This window comes from Papio anubis, chromosome 8 (genome assembly GCF_008728515.1).
Source record: "Papio anubis isolate 15944 chromosome 8, Panubis1.0, whole genome shotgun sequence".
NCBI lineage: Eukaryota > Metazoa > Chordata > Mammalia > Primates > Cercopithecidae > Papio > Papio anubis.
The window spans coordinates 97,423,610-97,446,584 of record NC_044983.1 but is presented as its reverse complement, the minus strand read 5'-3'; the positions used below and the strand labels follow the sequence as shown (position 1 = coordinate 97,446,584).

General features: G+C 40.5%; 1 protein-coding gene across 3 annotated transcripts in view; it reads left to right on the top strand.

Moving 5' to 3' along the window:
* The window catches only part of NCALD (neurocalcin delta), a 433,033-nt gene that overhangs the window by 60,173 nt on the left and 349,885 nt on the right, over positions 1-22,975 (top strand). The window contains exon 1 of one of the 3 annotated variants that reach the window (XM_017962203.3): positions 1,784-2,321. The exons of the other annotated variants lie outside the window; for them this stretch is intronic. The gene's annotated coding sequence lies outside the window, so the exon portion shown is untranslated. Of the gene's footprint in view, positions 1-1,783; positions 2,322-22,975 lie in introns of those variants that run through there. 3 annotated transcript variants of the gene reach the window in all.

Here is a 22,975-nt window from a genome sequence, read left to right as displayed (position 1 = left end):
GGATAGGTGTTGGCCTTGGAGACGATGGGAAGTATCTAGATGTTAAAAGCATTTTAGAGGAAGAGTTGCTTGAGTTGGGAACTGATTGTACGCAAGTGGGGAATGAATGAGGAAGTGTTAAAGTTGCTTTGAAGTTTCTGGGTGGACAGTGGAGCCATTAGCGGAGACAGGAGACACTGAAGGAAGTATAGGCTTGTTGGGGAAGATGACAACCCTGGTTTAGGATACAGTGAATATGTGTTCCTGTGAGACATTCAAGTGGAGAGGTCAACCAGACATCTGGAAATATGGGCTTGGTGTTCAGGATTGTGGAGGTGGGGTGTTTAAGATGTGATGGATTATAATTGTAACCACCTGAGTGAATGAGATTGCCCGGAAACAAAAGAAGGAAGAGAGAAGAGAGTTTCTTTGGTGGGCGTAGATATAAAGTGAGAATAGGTAGGACAAATAAATAGAAGTTGTTTATTTCGAGCCTGGACCAAAGCACTTCTGTCCTTAGTGAGATTCATTCTTAATTTGGGAGTTGGTGTGCTAACTCCAGGGCTCTTCTGGTCTAACTCAAATTCCCCTTCTTCCCTTGGGAATGGTCATGATCTTGGGCCTCCTGGAAAGGTTTTTTTTTTTTTTCCTTTTTTTTTTTTCAGTGCACTTTTTGAGTGGTTGTAGTCTTGGTATTTTTCTGAACTGAAACTGAAGTCCCAGCCTTCTCCCAGAACTGAATGTCTTTTTTTTTTTTTTGGAGACACAGTCTCGCTCTGTCACCCAGGTTGGAGTTCAGTGGCACAATATCGGCTCACTGCAACCTCTGCCTCTCAGGTTCAAGTGATTCTCCTGCCTCAACTTCCCAAGTAGCTGGTATTACAGGTGCCCACCACCAGGCCCGGCTAATTTTTGTATTTTTAGTAGAAACAGGGTTTTGCCATGTTGCCTAGGCTAGTCTTGAATGCCTATCCTCAAGTAATCTGCCTGTCTCAGCCTCCCAAAGTGCTGGGATTATAGGTGTGAGCCACTGTACCTGGCCAGAACTGAATTTCTTATCCAATATTTTGTAATATGTATTTTTCAACTGGTTGCTGTTTCCCATCAAAATGTCCTCAAAATATGCTTTCCTTTATATATTTTATTTTTGTTTTACCTAATAACAATATGTTATATTCTCTATGTCAAGTTTTTAAATTTTTTTTACTTATTGTAAGGATCCTGTTTGGCTTCTTGTATATTTAATAAAAAATAGAACATTTCATTTGGCAATTCGAGCTTTTACCTAACAATTAGAAGATGATATGGGTTATTTTTATATACTATTAGAAAGTCACTACTAATTTGCCCAAGTCTTATCATCCTATCAGTTCTGTAGGTTAGGGAATTCAACTCAGTTTATTCTAAACACTGTGTGTGTTTGTGTGTGTGTGTATGTGTGTGTGTGTGTGTGTGTATTAGTATTGTATGAGCATAAGCTCCATGAGGGGAGATACTTTTGTCAGCTTTACACATTGATGTATCTCAAACATGCAGAAAAGCACCTGGCATGTAGTAAGTGCTCAATAAATACTCATTAAAAAAATTGAATAGTGTGTGTTGGGAGTACAGTCAGAGGTGTTTAAAAGACATCCACATACTAGTTTCAATCAGCAAATTCTCATTGTGGCATTGTATGGCTGGTGATTAACTGAATTTTATTGATTTTATACTTTTTTTGGTTATGAGTATCTTGCATGTTTTTGCCTTCAAGTGCTTTGGACTGTGGCATTATTAATTTCTATTTATTTATTCATTTATTTAACTAATGTAGCAGGTATAAATTTCAGTCCAAAAATGGGATCTTAGCCATTCTTGAGGCCCCTTTCCATATCAGGGTTGCACCAGAATTGAGGTATGTGGAACACAGGTGAAAAGAGGGACCCAGACCTGGGCCGAGGGTCCAGACGTCCTCAATGTACCACAGTTGCACCTTGCCATGGCCTCAGGACATTGTCACCAAGTAGTGGTCAGATTCTACCCCTCTCATTGTATCTCCCAGCCCATCTAGCTGGCACTAATCCTGGTGGACAACTGTTGAAACAAACAACCTGTGAACCTCAGTGCTTAACATAATAAATGTTTATCTTCCCTCAAGCAGTGTTAAATGTACATATTCTGATTGAACAGCTTCCCTCCAGGCACTGACTCAGGGATCCAGGCTGCTTGCATCTTGTGAAGCTACCATCCTCCAGGGCTTCAGAGTTCTTCGCCGCCACCACGTGGAAGGAGGAAAGAAGAATGCGGAGAATGAAGTCTTTGGCCAGGCAGAGACACACATCACTTCCTCTCACTTTCCATTGGTGAGAACTAATCACGTGGCCTCATGTAGGTGCTGCAAAGTGAGCTGGGAAAGGGCCGTAGCTGAGCAGCCAGTTCCTGGCAACAACTCGACACCGTGGGGGGACTATGGCTCTTTAGTGCTTGCCTACCTATCTCTGCCACAACCCTTCTATTTTGCTGATGTCAGCTAATTTTTGCCCATATCCCTGTTGTCTTTAAGAGCACTTGGCTAATATTTTCAATGAGCTCAGACTTTAGGAAAAAAATCAGGAAGGAAAATACCTTGCTAGCAACATCACTTGGGGCTTGAGAAACAAAGTTTTTTCCAAGAGAAGTCAGCTTGGCTACTTTCATGGAACAGGGGAGAGAGAAATTAAAAAAAAAAAAAAAAGAAACACAAGTTAATTTTTAAATTAAGTATCCTGTTGTGCAAATATTTATTGAGCAGATACTATGGGCTAGACATTTAAATACGACTGTGTTCTTCCTCAAGTGGGACCCTAAGAGAGGAAAAAAACGAAGAAATATTGCAGTACTCAAGACAGAAATGTGTTTTAAAAAGCTAGATTATTTCAGAAGTAAGAGCTAGAATGGCGGAAATCAACAGAGTGGCGGAATCTAGAGAGTGTGGGCAGGGGTAGGGAGGCAACTTTAAACTGGGTAGCCAAAGGTGGCCTTTCTGGGATTAGAAGGTGATTTCTAGGCTGACACCTGAGACAATAGCAAATTGAGCCTTGTGAAGAACAGAGAAAAGAACATTCCAGGCAGAGAAAACAGCAACGCAGAGGCCATGAGATGGGATAGCGCGTGGCCTATGCAAGAAACAGGAGAGAGGCCGGAGTGGCTTGAGCATGGAGGAGAAATAGTGGATGCTGTGAATGAGGCCGGAGATGGAGGTAAAGGCCAGGACACCCAGAGTCGGCTATGGAGGGAGGGGGAGTTTTTTCCAGGTGCACTGGGCAGCCACAGGAGGGTTAAGTGGGGGAGCGCGAGATCTCCCTGATCACTGCTGGTCTGGTGCCTGTCAGTCTGTGCCCAGCCTCTTGATGCCTGATATGCTTCTACTGTGGTGTATTCCTGTGTGTAAATACACGAAGTATTCTCTCTCTCTCACTCTCCTTTAAATATTTTGGGCTTTGGGTGGCGGTAGGTTGCAAAACTAGTTCTCATGTATGTCTGTGGGTGAAACACTGGAAGATAAAGCCACTTGTGTAGACCCAGACTGATAGAACTGGAGGACTGGAAATGGAAATGCAATTCAACGGAAGAGAGCAAAGGGGGAGCCTGTGAGAAAAAGGGTTCTGGCATTGTGAAGCCAGATGGAAAATAATTGTATTAGACCAGGAAAGACAGAAGGGCAGGAAAAACAGAGCCTGGGAGAATACGACAGGGGAAGTCTGTTTGCTAGATGTGATTTGGTTTAGTTCTTTATTCTCTACCTGCTCCCTGTTTTGTGGGGTGCCTGCTTCGTGCTGCAGGATAGTGAGGTGCGTTACTGCAATAATATCTGAAGTGGACTCTGGGGCTGCACATTCCAGAGAGTATAAATGGTACTGCTTAGGCTGCCTCACAGGTGTATGTTTAACTTTCTGAATCTGGCTTACGTTCTCCCATTCTTCAACAATTGCCACTTTTTTATGGTAGCGAGAGGCAGTTATGATGATTCAGAAAGATAATGCCTAGTGGTGCTTTACTAGATTCTCTTCCTGGAAAGTCCTTGTTAAAATTATGTCAAGGTCATATAAGGACAGTCGTGTGTGTGTGTGTGTGTGTGTGTGTGTGTGTGTGTGTTTGGGACAAAACTGATTCTGTGTCACTTTAAAAGTATACAGTTGAAGGACGAGTAAACAACAACAGCAAGGTTAAGCGTTTGAGTAACATTTTTTTCAATGATACCTGATCTGAGTTTGATATCTTGACACAGCCTGCCACTTTGGGTTCAGTTGTTATTTTAAAATGGCTTCACATGTTTCCCTGTCACCTCAGGGGTGCTTCAGAGGCCAGCATGCTGGAAATGAGCACACGTAGAAATAAGACACAGACTCAGGGTTTGCACATATGAGAAGTGGACCCATTTCTCTCCATGGGTTAGGAATGGGCAGTGGTTTGGGGGACTCTATTGGAGGTGGTTTGATGGGCCAAGGAGATAATTTTTTCATTTCCACTTTTAGAATCTGAAAGATTTATTTCAGTCTTCTGGACTCTTCCTTTAAAATGCAAACAATTCTGACCAGGCCACTTTCACCCAATACCTCTGTTAGAATTAGTAGAAATGAGCTTGGAGGTAGGGGTCCAGAGGCAAATGGAGATGGGTAGAGCTTAGAGGAGGCTGGAAGGTGACGAGAACTATGGAAGGATGACATCAAGGACAATGTCAGGCCAACCGCCTCATTCATGAGTTGGGGCTGTGAGCACTCTCTTTCTGAAATGTTGTGCTTTGGTTGAAGCGTTTTCCCCAATATTTTTATTTAACATAAATTTGTGCATTTTGGTGCAGAGCTCATGCTGCTTTCCCAGAGTACAAGAAAGAATTAGGTGGAAGCTTCCTATTCAGACATGCCCCAAGGCACGTTAACCTGTGGGCACACACCGGCCTTGCTGGGGGTTTTCCCTCTCTTCTCTAAGGCCAAGTCTTGAAAGGAAATGGATTTCACAAGTTGTGTTCTTTTAAAGCTATGTCACAATGGTCACTAAATAGCTGTTTGTGTCATGAATGACTGCCTCCCAGGCTACACCTCAGTCATCTTGTTCTTCGTGTATTGTCTGGGCCGCGCACCATGCCACTCACACAGTGAGTGCCGACTGCGAGTAATGCAATAAGATTCTAGAATTGCTGAACAAATGCTTGAATAACTGTAAGATGGTATTAGAGATACAAACCTTGTCTTACCTTGGGTAAAAAGCGTATGCTGATCCTGCTAGCAAATGAATGGGATCCTAGAATGTAAAATATATTTCAGGAAGGCTGAGTGAGGAGGGAGTGGCTCTCTTGGGGACAAAAGTTATTTCTAGTTCAAAGTTATTGTGACATTTGTGGAGCACATGACCTGTGACATTTCCTTCCAGGCTTCCCCGGCCTGCCTGCCTGCCTTTTCCTCATTTCAGTATTTATTGGCCTCACCTTCAGGGAAGTGGGGAATGAAGAAATGGCTCATTTTACTACTTGTTAGTGCTGTGAGTTGGGTCCAGGAGGGTAAAACTAATAGCTGAAAAAATCCTAAGCGTTTTCTAAAGGCTTACTTATTTGTCTTCTCATGAATAATTGAGAGCCATATATAGTTATAAAATCATATATAGTTATAAAAATTGTCAAGAAACCCACAACCCACTCTTGTCTCCTTGGAAATGTGGTATGGAAATGTGCAAGAAATTTATTTATTTATTACCTTATTTTAATGTTTATTGTGGAGACAGGGTCTCACTGTGTTGCCCAGGCTGGTCTTGAACTCCTGGCCTCAAGCGATCCTCCCAGCCTCCCAAAGTGCTGGGATTACAGGTACACACCACCTTGCCCACACTAAAATTTTACTTTTGAGGCAGCATAGCTGTGATATTTATGATATTAGTGCCTCCAATAGCAAACTCCTGTAGCCCTGGGGAGTTTGAAATTGGGATGACATTGGATGGAGGATGCAGGTGGTAGAGAACAAAGAAAGCTGAATTCCAAACATGTGCAGCCTCAATGCCCTGACCTTTATGTCTCTCGCTGCAATGTACTAAAGGCCTCTGTTTAGTTTGTAAGCAATCAGTCACGGAGGAATAACCTCCCAAAGGTTTGTAGCAAGCATTCCTGGGGATCTGTTGGTAGCTCGGACAGAAGGCTGAGTGCCTGGAGTTGTTCACATCCGCACTCTGCCCGTTGTCACACTGCCCTGAGGTAACAGGCAAGCTGCAAAGCAGCTTCCTTGGGTGGTGGCGCCTGCGTATGCAGCAGTGGAAATATATGGGCGGATATGAAAAAAAAAAAAAACCTCACTGATTCACATCAGGACCAAGAAGTAATGTGACTTTTCAGATTAGCAGATCGAAATCTGTTGCAGCCGCTCAGCATTTCTATTTCAAGCCTGGAGAACATCTCTCCAACTGTTTCTTTCTTCCTTCTCCACTCCCGCTTCAGCCCTCAAAGCCCCTGCTGCTTTTTAGCTTTTTGGTTCCTCCTGTGCTGTAGAGTCCATTGCCTGAGGTTTCTTGATTTTTTTTTTTTTTTTAATGCCAAGGTAAGAAGAATTGTCAAATGTGGTACTCTATTGTAGGCTAGACTCCACTGAAGACATGTCAGAGAAGCAAAGCTGGGGTTCTCATAAATCCTAGTTGAATGAGCGAGGGCGTGAGTGGATGGGGAGACACTTAGGGAAGAGTAAAGCGCCAAAGAATAAAGCACAGCTTCTAGGGCGCTTCCCACTGACAACCCTCGACTTTGCACACTGGCTCAAACATGGTGTGAAGAAAGTTTTCATTCCTGTGTGGTATGTAATTTTTGTACATTTCATATCATTAGACCACCAGGTTCATGGAGCAGCTACTACGCGTAGACACTGTACTTGACCCTGAGGTTTCAGAGGTTAATAAGCTTTAGCTGCTATCCCCAAGGGGCTCTCTGTCTGTGGAATGCTGTTTGCTTTGGACTTGCATCACTTGTAGAAGTAGAAAGGGCTCAACACGTGTCTGAGAAAGGGAGTGAATGATGTTCATACAAAGAACGAAAGAACTGAAAGTGATTCAGCAGGTATTATTTGTATTTGGTGGACCTGGGCCCAGTGGTGCCGTGGAGGTGTGGGGAGCCATCCATTCATTCTGCCTCGCCCTGCCTTGCCCTGGTGGCATCTGTTTCAGGAACATGGGGCTGGGTTAAAGGAACATATACCTGACTCGTACAAGCATCCAGTGACCCTTCCGCTGAGCCCTGGCAGTGTTGGGGAGTGGGTGTTGCTAGTACTCTCTCCTCTTGGTGTAGATATTCCCAGATTTCTGGGGCTGCAGGATAGATGAGGAAGGGTTAACTCTAGGGCAGTGACAGCTGAATATACAGCATAAACAGCATTTGGGGATGAGATCACTTCTGTTTTGGGAACCTACAGGCAAACACAGTTGCATTTGTTCGTGTAATCATTGCCTTGTTTGAGGTTGTTTATGTTTAGAAATTCATGCTGGAATATTTATCAGTTGGGGCACAGAAACCAACTCTGGCTACTGAAGCCAAAAAGGAATCCGCTATAGGCCATGGAGCCGTTCCCAGGATTGAGGGAAAAGCATGAATTGTACATGAACCTGGTCTCAAAAGGAAGTGGGGGCAATTCTGGGGTTCTAAATCCTGGGAAACTAAGGGATAGTCTTTTCAGGACTCACCTCAGGATGAATCAGGAGCTGTTTTCCATCCTGAAGTTTTTCCCTGGAGATTCAAATTCCTGGAAGAGCAAGTTGGCTGGGTCATTCTGCCCATCCCCTTAGGTCACTAAAGGAAGTCAGGTGTGAATGCTGGGAAGGCAGAAGCTGGCAGCTGTCCACCCTGACTGTGAAACGATATTTTCTTTCTCAGGCCTCCCTCTTCCTAATCTCTCCGGTCTATTTCCTTTGAAACAGGCTTTCAAGAGTAGTTTTGAGCTTTTAGAGCATTGCTTGGGGCTGTAGTGGACATGTTGGCAACTGTGAGTGGAAGAAACCATGAGAACAGCATGGAGGCAACAGATGGAAAAATTTGAAGTTTCATTTAAATAATGATCTTAAAAAATATGTCCCTTTATCTCCTTATTCCAGATCATCTGGATGATATTAATACCACAAGCACCTATTCCTCTACTCATTCATTTTTAGTGCATTTGGATTTTCTGAAGCATTGGTCAGTCCTGAGTAGAAATTCATTAATTGTCATGGTCTAATGAGAAAAAATAGGCTTAATATAAAAATAATGCATCTGCGTCAAGTATAGGCCAAATGATATCACAGAGTGCTGTTTTTAGAAGAGAGAAAAATGTTCGAGAAATGGGGTCTTTATGTGGCACGTGGCAGCTCAAGCATGATGAATGCAAGGGAATCTGGGCCATTGCAGTCAGCACCATATTCAAATCGAAAGCAGCAACTTAGTTTCAGCAAAACAGTATAATCCTTTACATGGCACTAATGTTATTTTGAGTTTTATTGGCTTTGCAGTTTTGGGTTTAATTTGTGCATTTATTTTATAGTGGTATGAGACTACAAGCATATAAATCATTTTGTATTTCTGTATATTTAAGTGAGTTATAATAAAAATAACTGGGCAACCCTGGTGGTCCTTGAGGATTTTTTTTTCTTTAAAAGGAAAGTACCTTATTCAAGTTTTAGAAATGCTAGCCTATGGGAGATATTTGCACCCTCTCTGACTCTACCTCTATGGGAGGAGACACAGGCTAGGCTTGGTCATGTGACTTGCTTTGGCCAGTGGGATATTATCTGACATGAAAGCAGAGACTTCATAAGAGCTTGTGGATTGGCTTGGCCCCTTGTACTCCTCTCTTTCTCTAGGAGAAGATAATGTTTCAAATGCTGTTGGTTCAAAGAGGATAACAGACGTGTAGAGCCTATCTGAATCCAGCTCAGCCAACCTGGATCAGCTAAATTCTAGCCAAACAACAGATCTGTGAGCAAGAAATAAATGTTTGTTGTTGTGTTAGACTGAGATTCTGTGGTTGTGTGACACACAGCATTGTTGTGGCAATAACTGACCGATATGGTCTAGCATGTTGATGAGGTAGCCACACCCTGGAGCATGTGAGCACAGGATTTACTGAGCACTTACCATATGCCAGTCATTGTGGTGGATGCTGAGGCTACAATAGTGAACAACAAAGACCGAGTCTCAGTCCTTAGGGGGCTTCCATTCTGGTGGGTGTTCAATAATTTTTGCTTGACTATTTATCTGATGAAAGCTTTATTTTTCCTTTTCTCAGAAAGGCAGACTACCTCTACTCTGACTTTTGTTGTTTGTTTTTGAGACAGCAGCTTGCTCTGACACACAGGCTTGAGTGCAGTGGTGCAATCATAGCTCACTGTAACCTTGAACTCCTGGGCTCAAGGGATCTTCCCCTCTCAGCCTCTCCTGCCCTCAAGTGATCCTCCCACCTCAGCCTTTCAAAGTGTTGGGATTATAGGCGTGAGCCACTATGCCCAGCTAACTTTGACATTTTTGAAAAGTGAAACATATAGGTAGATGTGATCTTATCTACATATGGATTTTATATTTAACCAAAAAGTCAAGGAATAACTTGGCTAGTGATGTCACCATTATCATCAAAATTCCCTTTGTTAAGGCATTTGCTTCTCTTGACTCATGTCTAGAAATGTCTACAAAGAATATAAAAATAGATGAAAAAATAAGAACATCATCATTTTGTCTACCAATTTTGCTCGTGGTTGATTTTGCTTTATACAAAGTTTTGACTGGGTTCCATAACTAAAAATAATCTCCCTGTGTACGTGAAATTTCACCAGGGTAGATGCGCTTGTATTTATGCACGGCTGAAAATTCTGCCGAGTATGGAGGTCTGTGGCGGCTGGGCTGGAATGAAAACACAGTCCTGGGAGGGGATTTGAATGTAATGTTGAATACATTTAAAAATATTATTCAAATGACTGCAAAAGTTCATTTTTATGAATTTAGGACTATTGGGAATCAGCAGCAAAATTTCACATTTCTTGTTTCATGGAGAGCAGGGCTGAAATGCAGCTGCATATATTATATTCAGCTCTCAGAGGCCTTAAAGCAGCAAAGCCCATTTCAGATTTAACTTGAAGGAGTTGTCTAGGCCAGCGCTGGGTAGCTAGTAATAAATAGCAGGCAGTTTTGAAAAATAATCTGTTGTACTCTGGAATGCGGTGAAATTTGGAATATTTTTGCTTTGGTGACCAGCTCCCTTTTGTTTAGGTCCCAAATGTCAGTGGTCCAGGGGGGTGGGGTGGGGTAACCCTATGGACACAGTCATGAAGTACTTGGATGTCCATCAGAGCCATAAAAGAGATTTATCCATTCATCCTGGGGACTCCTACCCATAAGTAGGTATCTGTAGTTCTCAGAGAGAATCTGATGCTTTCTCCCTGCTCATTCTGCAGATGGTCATTCTGTAGAGACTCAGCTTGACCCACTGTAGTCTTCTGGATGGGATTTCTTGTTTTCTCCAGAACCTCTGCTTTATCTCACTGAGTTTTCACTTTTGGGGAGGGGAGAAAGGAGTAGATTGTTTGGGTGTGGGATGTGTTGTCGGGGCAGGAGTCTGGGACATCTCTAAGTCTGAAAGAGCACGATCAAGCTAAATGGTGGAAAATGAGGAAAAGTGGCTTTTGTCGCTTTGTTTCCAGATGTAAATAACACTGCCAAGCCATGCAGAGTTGAAAGAGAATTTTAGGTATATTTTGGAAATGTTAACCATATTGTTTCACCTTGTCCTCATTCTTTTTGCTGCTTTCCCACTTGCTTAGAAACAATGTTTTACTTCTGGTAAAGAAGTTAATGTTTTTGTTTTTTTGGTTTGAGTTAAGCCTGAAGTACTCGGGACACAGATGACTGATTGTAATGCAATCTTGTCAGATCTGCCCTCAAATCTGTTGAATTTTCCATACTTGTCTGGCAGCCCTGTGCTTCCCAGGCCCACATGCTATGGCTGATCTGTTTTAATCATCAAGCTCTGGGGTTCAGTCAAGGGAGAGGTGTTGCCATTGTCAATGGAAAAGAATAAGCATTGGGAAACGTGAAGCTAAATGAGGGTCTGGTTCCATCAGAAATAGTTCTGGGTGGTCAGGGAAAGGAGGAAGGAAATTAGTATTTACCTAATCCTATCTCACCCAGCCAGTGCCTGGACTCAGAAGTGAGGTCTCAGACTGGTTGTCCAGAGAAGCCAGAAGTGGTCAGAACCAGAGATCCAGGGTGATCTATGACCTAGAACATTGGTTTTCAAAGTGTGTTCTCTAACCAGCATCTTCTGTATCACTGGAACTTGTCAGAAATACAACTTGAGGCCGGGCGTGGTGGCTCATGCCTATAATCCCAGCATTTTGGGAGGCCAAGGTGGGCAGATCACAAGGTCAGGAGATCGAGACCATCCTGGCTAACACAGTGAAACACTGTCTCTACTAAAAATACAAAAAAAATTGGCTGGGCGTGGTGGCACATGCCTGTAGTTCCAGCTACTCGGGAGGCTGAGGCAGGAGAATCACTTGAACCTGGGAGGCGGAGCTTGCAGTGAGCCGAGATTGTGCCACTGCACTCCAGCCTGGGCGACAGAGCGAGATTCCATCTCAAACAAACAAACAAACAAACAAACACCAAAAAATACCACAAAACTTCATGGCCCTACTCCAGACCTGCTGCATCAGACACTCTGAGGGTAGACCCCCTGGCGGCTGTGTTTTACCAGGCCCTCTGGTGGATCCTGATGCCTGCAAAGTTGGAGAACCACAGCCCTATCTTTAGATAGTTAAAGGGCACCAAAACATTCCGTTTCTTCTTTTTCTAGTTTTTCTTATTTTATTTATCTGTCTAACTCACTGATCCAGAAATTTATTGGGTAAGCCACTGTGAATGACAGGAGTTTGGGTGCAATAGATATGCCTTTCAATAAAAAACTAGTCATTGAATTGCTATAGTAAAAAACTTTATATTCACATTGCCTGAGGGGTGCATTCAGGGTGGACACAGTGTCCCTGTACAGTAAAATAATGGTAAATCTTGCTCACCTCCCTTTCTAACCGTGTTGTTTGACCTGTGTTCTCATTCTTTTAGCTGCTTTCCCAGTTAAAGATGGCACATCATAAAAGGAGACCTTGCTGGCTATTTTAAATCTCCTAACATTTAAATCTCTCAGCTGGAAAATTATCTTCCTTAGTGCTCTGGAATGCATCTTCAAATGCTCATCAGCTGATATTTATTGAATACTTTCTGTGAGCAGTAGTGGACTTTAAATTGACTGTAACCTACACACCCTTTTCTGATCCAATCTCCAGCAAATATTTTATTGTATTAAAAGCTCAGACTCTAAGAGCTTAGTATTCAAGTGCTTCATGCCTCAAAGCTACCTTGATTATTGTTATTCAAAATTTTTTTCCCTTAAAGGTTCACCCCTGGGAAAGGATAAGAGGAAAGGAAAGTTAGGCAGTGAATGTAAGCAGGATCTGAGAGATAAATGTGGAGAGTGTGGAATTAAAAGAAGTAATTTTAACCCAAACTGGGAAGAATAGTAAATCATATGGTCACGTTGTGAAAGCATGGGCTTTGGAAGAAGGCTGACTTGAAATTAAATCCTAGCTCATCAAGGCAGGTGGAAATCTGAAACGAAACAGTTATTTTTCAGTAGAGACTGGAGCATGAAAATTTTAGCAACATATATTTCTATCAGGAAAACTATAAAATATAGCCAAACGTGCCCAGAGACAACTTCTATTAAATATCTGGTTGTGCATTGCAAATCTTCTTTGTTATACTCACAGATGCTGAGGTCGTAAGTCGAAGAAGTCTATAAATAGCACTCTTCTTTCCTGCTTGAGTTTAAAACTAATTAAGAAAGAGATACAGGAGTCAGACTGATGAGAAATTATCTATCTATCTATCTATCTATCTATCTATCTATCTATCTATCTACATGTATGTGTGTGCGTGTGTGTGTGTGTGTGTGTGTGTGTGTGTGTGAACTAGCCAAGTAGAAGGGAGAATGTTCTAGGCAGAAGGAAAACCATGTGCAAAGGCCCAGAGGCAAGGGGGAGCATGTAGAGTAGAGAAATTACAGACTTTTTGGTGTGTCTTAACATGAGGTACCCACAAATGAGGCCAGAGGAGTAAGCAGGGGCAGATTACAAAAGGCTTTGTAGGTCACTTTAAGAGTTTTCACTTGATCATAAGGGTTGTTAGGAATGTTTGAGGGACAGCTGTCGGGACTCTTGGTGAAATCCTTGTAGCAGTTACTGTCAGACTCCACTTTCTTCTCAATAAATGCAGAGGTTGTATCTCTAACATAAGACAAGCACTTGAAGTGATGGCTGCATAGCCTGTGGTCTTGTTTCTCAGCATGAGTACTCGATGATGTAAATCCTGTCTTCATCCAGTGTTTAAGAAAAAGAGTGAAGTCCTGAGCCATGAGAATTGCTCACTAACTGAGGTGCTCCAGCTCGAGTGCCTGGACTCGAGAGCCGTAGGTGTACGGCATTAGGCTTCTTTCTCTAAAGAGACTTTAAGTCTCATCAACTAGGATGGGACAATGGAACAAGTCTTTGGCCAGATAGAGAGGGAGGATGAAGGTGTGGTAGCTCCTTGTGATTTCTCTCAGCTCAGGAAACCTGTGGCCAAGATGGAGGACTCTAGTCCATGGGACAGCCTGGCATCCTCACCATGACCAGCCAGCTCCATGGGGAGACTCTGGATGGTTTATTCAGTTGTTCAATCGTGTATCCACCCATTCCTTCAAAAATACACTGACTGCATTTACTGACTATTACTATTGAAATGTAGGTGTGCAAGGGTCTGTAATGAACATTGAGGAAGGCATATATTATCGCCGTTTTGCAGATCTGAAAGCTGGCACTCAAAGAGACCAGGTGACTTCCTCATATCTTGTGGCTCTTTAAAAGGGCAGGCTCAAAGTTCTGACTCGAGTTTTCTTCTCCCTAAAGCTCAGGCGCTTAAAACACACACATAAACAAATAAACAAAAACAAACATAAGCCCCATTGTTCTTAATAGAGAAGGTACACAAATTCTTTCTCAAAAATTGAGAAAATAATGCAGTTAAATCATTCCATGTGTCTTATGATATTATTTTGCCTTTTGGGTAATTTCTAAGATGTGGAATTGTTTAGTTTAAAAGTATAGAAAATGTTAAAGCTTTACAAATGAATCTGGCAGACTGACCTCTGGAAGAGTGCCAAGTTACCTGCCAGAAATTCATGTTCTTCATTATACGACACTCTAAGAGATCACCGAGGATGTAATGAAACATACCTCTCGGTGTTTGTTTTGTGCCGACCATGAGCTCCCTGTGATGAATTTGAAGGGCTCTGTTTTGATCTACAGTAGGAGGCAGGAAAAATGAGGCTTTAAAAGTAGTTTAGTTCATCAAGACCCAGTAGGAAATAAAAAGAACACAATAAGAAAGCTGAGGAAGAAATTTGATTTCAGTTTACTTCTGTTGCAATCAACTGTTCATTGTGAAATTTCACATAGTCGTGTGTTGTGTGTTTAAGAATGAGAGTGGTCCTCTTACCAACTGCCTAATGACTGACAAATATCCACCATTTGTTAATTTGGTGGAAAAAGAGTAAATCAAGCTATGTCTGAGTCAATGGACTATTCAACAGAACCGACTGGTTCCATCCAAAGGGCTCATTTGGCACCACCATATGCAGGGTAGAAGTGCTAGAAAGAAGGCAGACATTTTATGTAGCAAGTTGCTTAAAATAAAAACAGTGAAATGTATAGTTTTATGTCCTTATTCATAGCTAATATTTGTATTTGTCAAACACTTATATGAAGACACTGTTCTAGCGGCTTTCTTCTCTTTATGTCGTGAATGTAGGCTTTTTGCTCTGGCTGTGAGGACAACAGGCCATTTTTGGGTGGCTGGTAAGCAGGAGCAGTGACTGCTCCTCCCAAGGCAATGGAGTCCCAAAGTGCTAGGCATGGCCCCCACCGGCTTCTTTTTTTTTTTTTTTTTTTTTTAAGCATATCATGAATGAATATGCTTAGGTCTCTCTCTCATTCTTGAATGATTTGAGATAGATTTGAAATTGTCTCACTTAGTGGCATCTTTGTGTAAATGCACTTGGCAATCATTTTGGTCCACTCAGCAGATTCCCAGTGGGTTTGGCTCTGCAGTCCTTCCAGGTTGTTCTTCTGAGGCCAGTTCACAGGATGAGTGACCTGGATATTGACATATTGCTCCTCACAGCGACTGCAACATCTCTGCTCCCAGCGGCAGCCTGAGAGAGCGCCCTCTGTCTACATCTCATCGACACTGGGTGAATTTTAAGAATACCCCCCACTGCCTGATCTGATGGTTCTGGAGGGGACTTGTATTAGTCAGTGTTTTTCAGAGAAACAGAATCAATAAGATGTGTGAGTGGATACAGAGACAGAGATAGAAATATAGAGATAGAGATATAGAGATAAAGATAGAGCTTATCTATCATCTATGAATATATATCATCCTATCTATCTATCATCTATCTATCTATCTATCTATCTATCTATCTATCTATCTATTATCTATCTATCTATCTATCTATCTATCTATCTATCTATCTATCATCTATCTATCTATTGGAAGAGAAAGAGAGAGACATATCACATGGATCCTGGCAAGTCTGAGATCTATAGGGCAGACCAGCAGTCTGGAGACCCAGAGAAGAGCTGATGTTGCTAAAGTCTAAAGGCGGTCTGAATTCTTTCTTGGGGGACCTCAATCTTTTCTGCCTAAGGAGTTCAACTAATTGGACAAGGCTCATCCACATTATCTTGTTTAGTTATTTATTTTTACATATTTAAGGGGTACAGGTGCAAGTTTCTTACATGAATATACTGTGTAGTGGTGAAGTTGGCCACCCACATTATCGAGGGTAATCTGCTTTACTCTAATTCTACAGATTTAAAAAGCTAATCCCATCCAAAAAATACCTTTACAGTGACATCTAGACTGGTATTTGACCAAATATCTGGGTATGGTGGCCTCGCCAAGTTAATATGTAAAATTAACCATCAAGGGACATTATTCATTTTGTAAACCTCCCTGCCTCTGAGACAATGGCTTGCACATGGTAATCATGTTCAGTGCATGTGTTTCTGACTCAACATGTGAGTGAATGACTGAAAGAAAGATCTGACTCTGCTTCTATCTTAGTTCTTTACCTGTATGGGATGCCATGAGGGTCAATGAGGAAAATCACAGTTGACATGTTCTACTATGTTAGAAAGAAAGATGTAAAGCGTTTCAAATTGTGTAAGAATCACATATGGATAGAATTGGGAGAGCATTAAGAGAGTTAAGCTTTTTTGTGCATAGTTGGGTAGCTTCCTTATATATATTTTATCTAAATTGGCAAATCAATTTTAAGACTGAGAGTCCTTAAAAATATGCATTTGTGTGTCAGTAAAAGTAAAGTATAAATACATAAAAAATGAGAGGCCATTGCAATCCTAAAAGATTACTGATTCAAAGTCAAAGAGAAACGACATCTAACTCCTCTGGTATATGTTACTGTTACTAGGTGGTTAACATTGCCAGCTCTGGAGTTGAATTGTCTGGGATTCTGGCTCCACTGTGTATTAGCTTCATGTCTCGGTTTTCTCCACTGTAAAATGAGAATAACAATGATCAGCCTCACAAAGCTGCTGTGAGGATTAAATGAATCACACACGGAAAATGCTGCATCCAGTGCCTGACGTATGGTAAATGGTCGAGCAGTGTTACTCATAGCACCTCTCTTCCTACTTAACTGCTTTTACAGCCAGTTAAGAATAGAAATTACATTTTTAAATATTCCAATTAAAAATATTTCCTATTTAAATCTATATTTAAAATACCAAATACATATTTAATATTAGTGTTTACTATTTAAACATCTCTTAATGTTGAGAGGACATATTAAATTAGATATTAAATAAATCAAGATTTCTTCATTAGGTTTGAATTTCATAAGACATGAAATGAGATTATGATATATGGTGAATTTTTAAACATACATACAATGAGTTTCTGGGCATATTGCTGTTTATATTTGCAAATTGGGAGCTTCTCCTTGTAGGATTCTATAGTTCACTCCAGTAGAAGGATCTGGCTCCTGTTTATATGTGACTATGAAATGTTTTGAGATTTCTTTCAGGGCAAACTCTGGCCTGTGGGCTCAGTTTGGCCCAATACTTGTTTTCATATGACCCTCAGGCTAAGAATGGTTTTAACGTTTTTAAACGGCTGGGAAAAACATCAAAAGATGGATAATGTTTCATGATACATAAAAATTACATGAAATTTAAATTTCAGTGTCCATAAATGAAATTTGGCGGGAACACAGCCACACTGATTCATTTGTGTCTTCTCTGTGGCTGTTTTTGTGCTACAACTACAGAGCTGAGTAATTTCAACAGGCTCGGAATGGCCTGCAAAGCCTAAAATATTTACTCTCTGGCCTTTAGGAGAAAAGTTGGCCAATTTCATGCCTGTTTCATTTCAAATGTGGGAAAGCAAAGCTGAAGAGGTGAGATTCAGCTTTGTCCGTTTTGGAAACTGTTACCAGATAGGGGAAGAGATGGAAGTCTTTAAGGAAAATAAAGTTCCTGAATTATGTGTGGATTTAACCACTTCAAGCTCTCCTTACCTTCCAAGATAACACAAGTGAGAATACTTTTGAGAGGGAGAAGTCCTCTATGACAGAAAGCCTGATGCCTTCAGAGTTGACACCAAAACGTTGTCATGGCAGGTGGGTCTGCCGTCCAGGCAGTCAAGAGGGAGCCTGTGAATGGAGTTCTGTAATGTGTGATTTTCATGAGGTCCTAATGCATTAGATAAAATGTGCCTAACCCAGTGGGGGGGTTTTTCCTTTGGATTTCCATACTCTTAGGATATAGTATTTTCAACTGTGTCATCAAGATTGATCTGCTGCAGTTACTGAGATCTGCAGCGCATGTTATCAACACATTGGAAGAACTAAGAAGCCTTTCCTTAAAAACTAAAAAAAAAAAAAAAAAATTATCTTAAGCTGCCAACCATGAAATGCTTTAAAAATAGTTCTTTGTATAACTTCATAAAGTGCTTCTGAGAGATTCTTCCCATTTACCTGGTGTTGATAAAAACCCAAAGAACATTAAATTCGGTTTCTTTGCAGATAGAAAAAGTCTGGTGGGTTTCATTCTCTGGGCAGGTCGCAGTTTGGAATTGTGCATTCTTCTGCCCATTTGAAGTTCTATTTTAGTTTTTGTTGAAATTTCTCTTTCAGCATAGTTCCTTGTTATTGTTCAGAATGAATACCCTAGAGGAATATCTTCCAGAAGTCTTGTGTTTTAAACATACTGAAGTAATGAAACGTGATAACTTGGCGCACTGTAGTTTGGATTTTGCATAGCACACTATGATTTTGGACTTCTGTGTTCTGATAGCTTAGTCATGAGCTGAAAGGGCTCAAAGCTATTGCCCTTCAAAGTACAGTGCTGCTGAATAACCCAAATGTCAGCCCTGCAACACTGGAAAAGCAGCAGCAGTTGAATTAGCAGAATGCATTTAAGATGCATCCATGTAAATGAGTTTGAGATTCATCCGTTCACCTTTTATAAACCAGTTGACAAAAGAAAGAATAATTGTGCAGAAAAGGCGGTTTTGTATTTTTATAACAATGAAAAAAATGAGTAAAAGTTTTTAAGAACAATTGAGATGACTAGGTAAATTGACAAGATTAGAAACTGTGAGAATTGCTTTGGGGAGTGCAAAGGCTACTGTGGTCCAGCCACACTGAGCTCTCATAAGTACCATGTACTGAGACCTATCCATGTCCTTTCCACACATTAGCTCATTGATCCTCACCATTGCACTCCAGGCAGGAGTTACTAGCTGCATTTTGTAAATAGAACTTCAGGCACTAAGAGGTTAAACAACTTGCTTAGGGTCACACTGGTGCTAGGAGTAGAGACAGGATCCAAACCTAGCACCTGGCTCCAGAAAATCAATCAGGCTAACTGAAATTTACAAGCAGGTCAAAACAAGACTGGGAAGAAAGGACACTTTTGGGGGTTGAGAGACAGGGCAGAGAGAGTTGGCTTGGACCTCACATTCAGGCTTTGGACATTTCTTCCAAATGAGAGTATATAAACACGTGTGACATTTTTTGGGTGATTTTATATAAAAATTACTTTGTATATATGTTGTATATATAGCATATACTATATATTTTGGTATATATAGCATATATAAAATTATATTTACAAAAATATATAGTATATGCTATATATACAAACATAATTGATAGAATATATTATATATACAAATGTATAATGTATGATATATAAAGTATATACTATATTAAAAATATAAATGTAGTATAATTTTTGTCATCTTTTTAGTGTTTTTAATAAAATGAGACCCTAAAAAAATTGGAAGTGCTGCATTTCTCTCTTCCCCTGAGAGGTCCTATAACATATTATTGAAGTAATATCACTATTTAATACATAGAATCAATAAAAACCTTGCATAATGGGTAGTTATTTCACTTTTTAGTATTTCACCTTGCAGTATCAATTACGTAACATTAACTCTGTTCATTTAAAATATTCCAAAATAAATATATGACTATGTCCTGATTCTTTTACTCAAAAATGAGATTATTAAGAGAATGAAAAGAGAAGTTATAGACGTGGAGAAATCTTTGAAAAACACTTATTTGATCAAGGACTCATATCCAAAATCTACAAAGAATTTTTAGAACTCAACGATAAGAAAACAGCTCAGTTTTTAAAAAATGGGCAAAAGGTCTGAAAAGATGCCTCACCAAAGAAGATATATATAGATGGCAACCATGGAAAGATGGTTAGCATAATCTCTCATTACGGACTGTAGATTAAAACAGCAATGAGATACCACTACACATCTACAATTCAGTACGCGGACACCAACCAAATGCTGGTGAGGATGTGGAACAACATGAACTCTCATTCATTTCTGGTGGGAATGCAAAATAGTACAGCCACTTTGGAAGACAGGATGCTTGTTTCTTACTTACAAAACTAAATATACTCAAACCATTTAATCTAGCGATTATATTTCTTGGTATTTGCCCAAATGAATCGAAAACTGAAGTATATTAAAACACCTGTTCGTGAATGTTTACAGCAACTTTGCTTATACCTGCCAAAACTTGGAAGCAACCAAGATGTCCTTCAGTAGATGAATGAATAACCGATGATACATCATACAATGGAATATTTTTTCCAGCGATAAAAGGAAGTGAGCTATCAAGCCATGAAAAGACATAGAGGAAACTTAAATGCATGCCATTGTCCCTCGGTATCCATGGGGGATTGGATCCATGCGGTTGGCCCTTTGGAATCTGTGCATGTGGAAAGTTGCCTCTTTCACTCTGCATCCTCGGATTTCATGTCCCTTAAGACTGTTTATTTTTTCAGATGTTGGTTGAAACTGCAGATGCGGAACTATGGATATAGATGGCTACTGGCTGTCAGATCCTGAGTGATTTACCTCCGTGTTTTTCATCTCTAAAATGGAGGAAAAGGCCAAACCTACCATTAATAGATCTGTGAGGATTAAATTAAGATACATCAAGTGCCTCACATATGATAAGCAGACAAATTATAAACTTTTACTTTTCTCTTCCAATGGAATTGGAGGAGCATTAAGGCTGTTACAGGCTTTGTACTCCTTATCCTAACTCTTCCATCACCACCAGTTTAAGGAAAGTAGTAAGGAAAAGTTGAGTTAGAGGCAGCTGTGTACTGAAGGGTAAGAGGCAACTAAGTCTTTAGTTCTGTTTGAGCTGGTTAAAACAAGGCACCTCTCCTTACAGAGTCCCCATAGAAGTCATTGTTTCAAAGTAGAAGTGTGTGCACGTATTTTTTGGCGCTTATTTCTCTTCTTTAAATAGAAGAAAGTACATAAGGAGGCAAAACCCACAAGCAAATTCAAAACATTTAATGAAACCTCTGACATACACACATATACATGTCATGTACACACAGCAATTCAGCTCAACTGCAGGTAAATGAAGACATGCAGTTCTCCCCTATAGATATTTCCCATGTTGGCTGAAATAGTCTGCTCATAGCCAAGTGGCCACTTGTGTTATTTACTCTTCTCCTGTTCTGCTGGTGAAGAAGGCTGTGAACCCCGCTTCCAGTCCAGAGAAAGAGTCTCTGAGTGGTCAGCAGCAACAGTACACACAAGAGACCATTCCCCAGGGACCCGTCAGGGAAGCCACATCTGAGTTAGTGCTGGATAAACAAAGGGACACTAATATGCTATCAAAAGGTGAGTCTTGGGCTAATAGAACTTCTCAGAGAATTGCCTTTACTGAGTTATATTTTCCTGCAATATTGCCTGCTTTTATGGAGGAAGAGAGAGACAGGAATTACTTGAGCAATCCTGTATCTTTGGTGAAGCCTGCACACCAATTTGATTGATATCTTGGTCAAGAAATAAATAACAACAGATGCTGTGTATAACTTAAAGCCCCAATATTTTTAGTCTTTAGTTAATTAATTATATTTTTATTTTTTGCCTTAGGTGGAAAGCTTTAATCAATCTTCTAACTCAGAAATTTGGTGCTTAGAGACCTTTCTTCTATCATTTTTTTCCCTAAGTGATCTCTATTCTTTATGATCCTTAAATGTCTTAAGCACAATCTAGTCTATGAGCCCCTTCAAACCCTCTCAAAAGCTGGTAAGAATAACTCTTAAGTAAATGTAAAAATAGTATCATGTCCTCAAGTGGGCAGAGATTCTCCAAACCTCTTGATCTCAACCCTTTTATTTAAATCACAGAGACATTTGGTTGTAGAACTGGAGGGGTCCTGTATTACAGATTTTTTCCTGAAAAAAATGGGAAGAATAATAATAGTACCTACTGGGTAAGATTGTCAGAAGAAGTAAATTACATAAAGTGTATAAAAAAGGCTTGGGCTAATGCTTGATCCCTGGTAAATGCTCAATAAATGGCACCTTTTATTGTAATTTTCTTTCACCAGGATCGTTAGCATGTTCTATTATAAATGCTCTAGGTCTATAGTAATAAAGTAGCTGCAGGGCCCATGTGACTATTTAAATTTAAATTAACTAGGATAAAACAAAGATTAAATTTCAGTTTCTCAGTTGCTTTAGCCACATTTCAAGGGCTCAATACCACACATGGCTAGTGGCTACCATACCAGGCAGTGAAAACATAGAATCTTTTCATCATCACAGGAAGCTTTCATGGACAGTGCTGCTCTAGAGTATATCAATGGCATTGGAAATTCATAAGCCAAGAGTGTCTTTCAAATATCAGCTAATTAAGGAACTAATATCATGTCAGATATCACCTCTATAACATTTAAAAATACTTATTGTGCTATTATGAATAGTGCTGCAATGAAGATGAAATCAACCTAAATGCCCATCAATGACAGATTGGATAAAGAAAATGCAGTACGTATACACCATGGAATACTATGCAGCCATAAAAAAGAATGAAATCATGTCTTTTGCAGGAACACCAATGCTACTATTATTCTTAGCAAACTAATGCAGGAACAGAAAACCAAATACTACATGTTCTCACTTACAAGTGGAAGCTAAAAGATAAGAACCTATGAACACAAAGAAGGAAACAACAGACACTGGATTCTATTTGAGGGTGGAGGATGGGAGGAGGGAGAGGAGCAGAAAAGGTAACTGTTGGGTACTGGGCTTAACACCTGGGTGATGAAATAACGTGTACAACAAACCCTCAGGACATGAGTTTATTTTTGTAACAACTATGTAACAAACCTTCGTATGTACCCCCCGAACCTAAAATAAAAGTTAAAAAAAAAAAAAAAGGGAAAAAAACTTATTGTGAGCCAGGCATGGTGGCTCACGCCTGTAATCCCAGTACTTTGGGAGGCTGAGATGGGCAGATTGCTTGAGTTGCATGGCAAACCCCATCTCTACAAAAAATATAAAAATTAGCTGGGCATGGTGGAGCACACCT